The sequence below is a fragment of the Magnolia sinica genome, chromosome 7 (genome assembly GCF_029962835.1).
Source record: "Magnolia sinica isolate HGM2019 chromosome 7, MsV1, whole genome shotgun sequence".
NCBI classification, from domain to species: domain Eukaryota; kingdom Viridiplantae; phylum Streptophyta; class Magnoliopsida; order Magnoliales; family Magnoliaceae; genus Magnolia; species Magnolia sinica.
Window position 1 is genome coordinate 16922853 of NC_080579.1, and position 7051 is coordinate 16929903.

A 7051-nucleotide genomic window follows, 5' to 3' on the forward strand; every position below is an offset into this window, starting at 1 on the left:
TAGCAATGTCCTTTACGACATTATTAGGGTTGAGTCTAACATTAATTTTAGTTGCTTTACCATTCTTATCTTGTACTTAAATCATATCTGTCCGATCTCATCTCTATAAAAATAAGCCTCAGCTACATTAAACATGACTACAAATAATTTATTTTAAGTCAAAACCAATTCTACTCTATCGTGATTTCAAAAAATTACAAATTACTGTAATGATGGTGGAATGCACGAGAACGAATGAATCCAATTTCATCTAAGTAAAGCATTATAATTTGATGAAGTATCAACTACAAAGGAAGTAGTTAGGACCTTCTTGGTTCCAACCATTAATTCGACTAGTAAAACTCCTCACGTTTGCATTATTCTTCTAGAAAAATTACTTATTTTGACTTCGGTCAGGATAAGATCATCTTAAGTCTTTCCTAGTTTAGCCATGATTTTGGCTAGAAGAATATTAACACTAACTTCATTATCGACCAGAACCTGAGTGATCGGACACCCTTCCAAGTGATCAGAAATATACAATGGCTTCAAGTGTTGGGTCATTGTAGGAGTCGGCCTTTCAATAATTATTTTCTCTGAAGGGGACCCTAGTTCGATCGTTATGGTCGATACCTTTTTGGTGTGCTCGGAATAAAAAAAAACTATATTAAATGATTGTCGAAGGGCCTAACTCTTCCATATATTCTTCTATCACGCTTAGTTGAGACGGCTTAACTTGGAAACTTAATGACATTGTCAGTACCATATTATAATCCAATGTAACTGGTGAAAATGATTAAATTGTATGAACAAATTCAAATATTGCCCCTCAGGTGTTTCTAAATTCAATTGATTATCCATTTTATGTGCAACATCATTGGTGGCTCTTCCATCCAGCTTAGTAGAGGATGATTCTAATGCTCTTGCTTTAGCAAGCAATTCTTTAATGACCTAAGAACTCTTCATCACTTAAATATTCGAACGATCCTTATATGTTCATTCCTACCTTATCTTAATTGTAATTTTTGACCGAGTTATGCCCCGCATAAAGTTCGGTCGATTCCTCCTTATCCATCCCTGCCTTATCAAGATTTTGATTTTTTACTAAATCATTGCCCATAAGAAGTTCAATCATATTGGCTGATATCTATTTTTCTCCTTTTGACTTTGATAACACCAACCCCGGTCAGGTTGGCGGGTACATCTAGGGTTAATCCCAAAAAAAGGCTAACTGCTTCCTCTTTGCTGCCAACCATTCCTAAATACTTTCTTGGTCGGGCCAAGGTTTAACCATTCTTGGCCTATGAATAGACCCAAGGTGATCGCTGACATGTTTGCCCTTTTGTGGGTAAAAAGTATTTTCTTCCTCATAGTTCTGATTGATTGATTATTTTGCTTGATATTTCAGTTAATAGAATCTCCCGTTTGATTGAGTCAGCTTAGTACATTTCTCACAAAGGTACCGATAATTTAATATTATTGCCCCTAAACGTGCTTCGATCTGTTAGACCACAGGTTTAGGCCTCACACTCCTCTTATCAGTTTGCTCCTTAGGTTGACCCATCTGCACTCTAAGATCAATATATATATATATATATATATATTTTACGGCTGAACCAGCCTTTGAGGATTAATGGTGACCATATTGATCTTTATATTGGATGGAAATAATCATTATCGATCAACATTGCTTCTTTTTATTTCTCAAAAAATTTCAGCAACCCTTTATCGATGTTATCCTGAATAACATTTCTAAAAATAATACACTTGTTAGTGGAATGCGATAGAGTCCCAAGCCATTTGCAGTAATTAATTTTCTTCATCTCTTCAACTGTCAGAAGCTAATGATTAATTGGAATTTTGATAAATTTGTCTGCTAATATAATGTCAAAGATTTCATCAACATAAGAAATATCAATGATTTACATTTTTGAACTTTCTAATTAAAGGATGTCATTACTACTGCTTTAACATGGGCCAAATGTTGAGGGTCAAATATTGCATATTATCCCCCATTTATATCTTGGTTTTATGAACATGATAATGCTTAATGTTATATTTTATTCATGTTTGTGTTGCAAGGAGAATTAAAGAGCTTGGAATGAAAATGATGCTAAAAGCATGGATTTGATGCTCAAGAATCACCAAGGCAAGGGATGGATCTTAGGAGACCAAGATTGAAGAATTCATATAACAAAGATCCAAGAAAACCAAGTGAGGAATAAAGAGAATTAAAGATTTGAAGTGAAGAAAAGGAATCCTGAAATCGTCCTGAAAAAGTATATTCTGAAACTCTGGGTATTTTCTGAAATTATGCAGAGTGAAGTCTATTTTGGAAAATTATGCAGAGTGAAATCTATTTTAGCAAACTGTGTAAATTTGATGCGGTTTCTAGAGTTTTCCAACTAGGTGTGAAAGTTGGAGTTCCACAATTATCAATAGGACTTCTTAGGATGTTTCTAGGCATCTTCTAAGGTTTAAGGAGTGGAGCAAAAGGGTGGAGAAGCCATCACCAAGAGTTTTTCTTCTTCTTCCTTTGTTGTTTTCATATTTTTCTTAAGAGACTTTGATCCAATCATATCTATGGTTGGCTAAACCTCTTAACTAGGGCTAAGAGGTGAAGCTTGTAGCATGATGGGATGTTTCTATTGCTTTAATTCATGTTTATGTTGAATTCCATCGATTCTAATTTGATATTTAAGGAATATTTTCAGTTTTTAATGGTTTATTATGACTCAAATTACTGTAGATCTATAATAGCTTTGAGTATCTTCTTTTCCTGATTTAAGATTGTGAAATTAGTAAGTCCTAGTTGTTCACCATCATCCCTTAGCCATGGTAGGATGATGGAATCCTTCCTAATCTTCACAATTCTCTTGCTTTGAGATTATGAGATTGTTAAATCTTGTTGTTCTATTGTCTCTTGGGCACAGTTTGGTGATGGAATTCCTGCCAATTATCATATTTCTCCTTATGTAATGACCCGAAAAATTTTTGTGCTAATCTTTCCTTAGTAGTTATTTTTGGAGTAATTAGCGCTATACTCGATTGCTTGTGAAATCTGCATCAATCACTTTAAATTGTATCTGCATGACTCTAAACTTGTAGATTAGTTAGCGCTATGTTACTCTGAAATCTGGGATCCATCGCTAAATCCAGTTGTTCTTGGGAATTTTTGGAAGTTCTGGATCGGACCTGGACCGTGCGTCGAAAGTCTGATAGCGATGATCTTAGGCTGTTGCGGTCACCATGTTGGGCTTGACCATCACCTCGAAAATTAAGTCCATGTGATGTTCTGGGTCGATTTGATTGAGTTAGGAGTGAAGAGTGTGAGAACGGTTGGAAATTTATTAAGCCTTTATGAAATCTGAGTCGTGTCGCTTACGCGATGATTTTAAGCTATCTGACCGTTGGATTCTGACTCAATTTCACCCTCTGATCAGGGAAGGTGGCCCAGGCATGTCCTTGTGCTTGTGGACCTGATCGAGATTCAGTGACCGTTGGATTGAGTGTGGTCTGCCACGGCTGATTGAAGATCCAGTTGATACGAAAACTCAGCTTGACTTAGATCCATGGTCAGTGAGCTTAAGTCTGACCTTTCGTGGTATTTGGCCCACCGGAAGTGCTTCGTTGGATCGTGAGAAGTTGGTTTTGGTTATACCCTAAGTATACCTTGGCCCTGGGGTTATTTTCATCAATAATAGGCTTATTTATAGTCCTTGAAACCCTAACTCTCTTTTCCACACGAATTTCCTAACCTTACGTAAGAAAGAGAAAGGAAAAGAGAGAGAAAGTGAGAGAGAAGTTGGTGAATTGTTCACTCCCCAAGTATAGGGTTGTGATGTAGTAATAAACTCGGTAAGACCGAGGTTGAATCCCAAGGGACTGAAACCTGTACGTAAGCTGAAACTAGGTAGAAATAGAACTAGTCTAAGATGAAATCTAAATCAAATATAAATTGATGAATAATGGTGAGAGATTAATCTAAAACTTAAGGAATTTAGAGGTAGGAAACTAGGGATTCAGAGGATCCACTTATAGAGATCAGGGAGATCTTATGCCTGTTTCAAAAATCATGAAAATCGAACTGAACTTCCTCTGATATAATTTTAAAGAGATGAAAAGTATATGAATTAGAATGGATTCCATCACCAAACCATGCCTAGGAGACAGAGTCAACAAAAGAATTAAATTAATTACCAACCAATCAGATGATTATGAAGGTTAGGAAGGGTACCGACATCCAACCATGCCCAGGAGACGATGGCGAACAACAGGGCTTCCTGACGTCATAATCAAAATAAGGAAAAAGAAATACTCAAAGCCATTGCAAACCCATTGTAATTTCAGTCACAACAGGCCATTAAAAACTAAAAATATTCCCATAATAAAATTAAATCAAAAATCAGTTCAATCTAAACAAAAGGCAGAAGCAAGAAGTCTCCCATCATCCTACAAGCTTCACCTCCTAGCCCGAGCTAAGAGGTCTAGCCTAGCATGATCATGCTAAAACCAAATAAAAACATGAAAGGAAAGAAATCAATAAAAAGAAAAAGAAAAAGGAAAAAAAAGAACCCTAGAAACCGGCTTCAAAATTCACCTCCACGGCTGCACTCCATGTCCCAGATGAATCCTCCCTTTCTCTCTTCTCTCTCCTTTTATAACCCGATGTAGGTCGGCTGGGCTATTTGTGCAGCAAGCAAGTCGGTTTTACAAAACCGACTCTGTTTCGCAGTTGGAGACGTTTTACGCAGCAGAGAAAAACAACAATTTTTCAATTTTGTTTGCACATGCAACCATGATCGAAGTTGGACAGGAAATCCACTCCGTCCACTGAGCTCACCTAGAAAAACCGGTCGTATATGGATGGTTTTGGATCGGATCTTTAGTGGTATGGAATATCTCTCTCACTGCCGTCTATCTTGCGTTTGAACGGATGAAAACATATCTCTGCTGCCTCTTGAAAATTCGTCACCTAGGTTAGGATAATAGGGAGCGTGGGCTTCTTATGGACGGTCCAGATCAGACTGTTGCTGTCCTATGGAGGCCTATAGAGATCAACCGCGAACTCTGTTTGTGAACAGAGCTTCTGCGTCCGCGCTGTGATGGATGGCGGCCCACTGATTGATGTCAGGACGAAAATCCATTCCGTACATTGGAATCTACTCAAAAAAACATTTTGGAAGGGATGTTTTTGGAGTGAAATTGGAGTGGCCCACACGATATTTTATTCCTCCGTCCATCCTATGTTTAACGGCTAGGATCTTACAATAGCTTACATGGTGGTAAAAAGACACCTAGGCGAGGGTCAACCCCAACCTCTCGTCACAATGGACGGTCCAGATCTTCATAATAGGCGATGAGTGGAGCCCATTGCTGAAAAACGGACGGACAACGTCCGTCCGCTGTTGCTACGGAAGAAGAAGACGGGTCAGCCCGTCTTTGACAGGGCTGACCGTCCGGTGCACGGCCGGTGCGTGTACACTATGTACACGCACTGTACATGTAGGGTCCACTGTGATGTTCATGAGACATCTGCTCTGTCCATTTGCTGTGTCACTCCATTTAAGGCGCTGAGAACAAAATTGAAGCATTTTCAGATACCAGGCGGGCCCCAAATCACTGATTTATGGGCTGATCTGTCCGTTGGGCCACTTTCAGAGGGATCCAATGGCTGAAATTTGACGTGTACAGTTAGTTTTTGGTCCTCGAGCCATGTATAAAGTTTCGAGCCGAACAGATGATGGAAACCCAGTGATCTTGCATTCTGACTGACTTTCAGGCCAGTTGAGCTTCAATTTCTCGATTTTCGCAGATCCCTGGCGTGTAATTCCATCGATCTTGGTCTCCTGGGGTCCGTCCCATGCTTTGGTGTCATCAGAGCATTAAATTCATGCTTTAAGCACCCTTTTTCAGTCCATGCTCGTAAATACACTCTGCATCACAAACACGATTAAATCGGGCCATTAAACGGTATCATGCTTGTAAATCCATGCAATAACTGGGTCTGATATGCAATATTTGACCCACGACAGTGCAACTTGTTGGCCATACCTCAGCTTAACCATCATGAACCTTCACTTTGAATCATTATTCTGACGATTCTGAGTTCATCTTTGGGTAAGTTAACCTAACCCTAATCTGTGTTAGAGCTTAGAATAGTCTTGGTGTTGTTGTATCTCATTTTTATTCTTACTTTAGGGTATTCTATCGCCGTTGACGATGAAAACTCGTCTAAAATCAATTCGGTGTTCTTTTCTGGCTTAAGGTGCGGACTTTAAGTGTATAGGTTATGGTTTTCAAGGCTTTCAATGCCAGTTAATGATTTATTCTTGCTATGGATGACATTTTATATGCCAAATGTTATGTTTATGTTGCGTTCCTGATATGCATGTGTTATATTGAGATTTGTGTATTCTATGTGTATGTATAAAGTACCGTATGCGTATAAAATATGCACTTGTGTTTGCCATGATTATTTGTTATGTATGTATGCTAGATGTATGTATGACAACTCCTTGGTAAAAGGAATTGTCCAAATGTGTGTATTTCAACATACGTCATATATGTTGTATTGTGTATTCTAAGTGTTTGTAAAAATGTCTGAATTATCTAAAGTGTGATGTTTCAGCCTAGTATGGGCGTTGAGAAGCGATTCTCAACTCTCCCACTAGTGTGTATGATTTCCTTCTTGCTAGTTACATTCCTTGTTGTTTAAGTTCAAGCATTGCTTATGCTTACATTTATGTTAAGTTGATATTCTTCAAATGCTTGAGTACCTCATTATTTGAGTTGTTGTTCCTTTACTGTTCTGCATTCAATCCGAATATCTGTTGTAGTGTAATGTGTGTGGGACTATGCATTAGTCCAGGAAATCGGTAATCGACCTTAAGGTTGTGGCTGAGATTGCTTTCGCCACAACGGACGTAATTAGACGAACCCGAGCCGTATTAGAGTTGGCGGCAGTGGTTTGACCACGCGGAGTGTTTGCGCACTCTATGTCGTTCTACTCAATGTGCGCTCGTGCTAGTCGAGTTCGTCAAGTAACCCGATTGTCCGATGTATGTTCACC